Genomic DNA, 2,500 nt, shown 5'->3' with positions numbered 1-2,500 from the left:
GAATACAACAGGTGTTGACTTTACCGTGAAATGCCGAATACAACAAGTGTAGACTTTCCCGTGAAATGCTTTACTGACCAGCCCTTAACCAACAGTGCAGTTCAAGAAGAATAAAATATTTACCAAGAAGGCTAAAATACAAAGTAACACAATAAGAAAAACAATAATGAGGCTCCATACAGGGGGCCCCAGTACAGAGTCAATGTGGAGACTATATACAGGGGGTACCAGTACAGAGTCAATGTGGAGACTATATACAGGGGGTACCAGTACAGAGTCAATGTGGAGGCTATATACAGGGGGTACCAGTACAGAGTCAATGTGGAGGCTATATACAGGGGGTACCAGTACAGAGTCAGTGTGGAGGCTATATACAGGGGGTACCAGTACAGAGTCAATGTGGAGGCTATATACAGGGGGTACCGGTACAGAGTCAGTGTGGAGGCTATATACAGGGGGTACCAGTACAGAGTCAATGTGGAGGCTATATACAGGGGGTACCAGTACAGAGTCAATGTGGAGGCTATATACAGGGGGTACCAGTACAGAGTCAGTGTGGAGGCTATATACAGGGGGTACCAGTACAGAGTCAATGTGGAGGCTATATACAGGGGGTACCAGTACAGAGTCAATGTGGAGGCTATATACAGGGGGTACCAGTACAGAGTCAGAGTGGAGGCTATATACAGGGGGTACCAGTACAGAGTCAATGTGGAGGCTATATACAGGGGGTACCGGTACAGAGTCAGTGTGGAGGCTATATACAGGGGGTACCAGTACAGAGTCAATGTGGAGGCTATATACAGGGGGGTACCGGTACAGAGTCAGTGTGGAGGCTATATACAGGGGGTACCAGTACAGAGTCAATGTGGAGGCTATATACAGGGGGTACCGGTACAGAGTCAGTGTGGAGGCTATATACAGGGGGTACCGGTACAGAGTCAGTGTGGAGGCTATATACAGGGGGGTACCGGTACAGAGTCAGTGTGGAGGCTATATACAGGGGGGTACCGGTACAGAGTCAATGTGGAGGCTATATACAGGGGGTACCGGTACAGAGTCAGTGTGGAGGCTATATACAGGGGGTACCGGTACAGAGTCAGTGTGGAGGCTATATACAGGGGGGTACCGGTACAGAGTCAGTGTGGAGGCTATATACAGGGGGCCCCAGTACCGAGTCAGTGTGGAGGCTATATACAGGGGGTACCAGTACAGAGTCAATGTGGAGGCTATATACAGGGGGTACCGGTACAGAGTCAGTGTGGAGGCTATATACAGGGGGGTACCGGTACAGAGTCAATGTGGAGGCTATATACAGGGGGGTACCGGTACAGAGTCAGTGTGGAGACTATATACAGGGGGCACCAGTACAGAGTCAGTGTGGAGACTATATACAGGGGGCACCAGTACAGAGTCAGTGTGGAGGTTATATACAGGGGGCCCCAGTACAGAGTCAGTGTGGAGACTATATACAGGGGGCACCAGTACAGAGTCAGTGTGGAGGTTATATACAGGGGGCCCCAGTACAGAGTCAGTGTGGAGACTATATACAGGGGGCACCAGTACAGAGTCAGTGTGGAGGCTATATACAGGGGGCACCAGTACAGAGTCAGTGTGGAGGCTATATACAGGGGGCACCAGTACAGAGTCAGTGTGGAGGCTATATACAGGGGGTACCGGTACAGAGTCAATGTGGAGGCTATATACAGGAGGCACCAGTACAGAGTCAATGTGGAGGGTATATACAGGGGGTACCAGTACAGAGTCAGTGTGGAGACTATATACAGGGGGTACCGGTACAGACTCAGTGTGGGGGCTATATACAGGGGGCACCAGTACAGAGTCAGTGTGGAGGTTATATACAGGGGGGACCAGTACAGAGTCAGTGTGGAGGCTATATACAGGGGGGTACCGGTACAGAGTCAGTGTGGAGGCTATATACAGGGGGTACCAGTACTAAGTCAATGTGGAGGCTATATACAGGGGGTACCGGTACAGAGTCAGTGTGGAGGCTATATACAGGGGGTACCGGTACAGAGTCCTTGTGGAGGCTATATACAGGGGGGTACCGGTACAGAGTCAGTGTGGAGGCTATATACAGGGGGGTACCGGTACAGAGTCAATGTGGAGGCTATATACAGGGGGTACCGGTACAGAGTCAGTGTGGAGGCTATATACAGGGGGTACCGGTACAGAGTCAGTGTGGAGGCTATATACAGGGGGTACCGGTACAGAGTCAGTGTGGAGGCTATATACAGGGGGCCCCAGTACCGAGTCAGTGTGGAGGCTATATACAGGGGGTACCAGTACAGAGTCAATGTGGAGGCTATATACAGGGGGTACCGGTACAGAGTCAGTGTGGAGGCTATATACAGGGGGGTACCGGTACAGAGTCAATGTGGAGGCTATATACAGGGGGGTACCGGTACAGAGTCAGTGTGGAGACTATATACAGGGGGCACCAGTACAGAGTCAGTGTGGAGACTATATACAGGGGGCA

This window comes from Oncorhynchus mykiss, chromosome 3 (genome assembly GCF_057628025.1).
Source record: "Oncorhynchus mykiss isolate SJ-2025 chromosome 3, ASM5762802v1, whole genome shotgun sequence".
Classification (NCBI taxonomy): Eukaryota; Metazoa; Chordata; class Actinopteri; order Salmoniformes; family Salmonidae; genus Oncorhynchus; species Oncorhynchus mykiss.
This window is presented reverse-complemented; position numbering follows the sequence as displayed.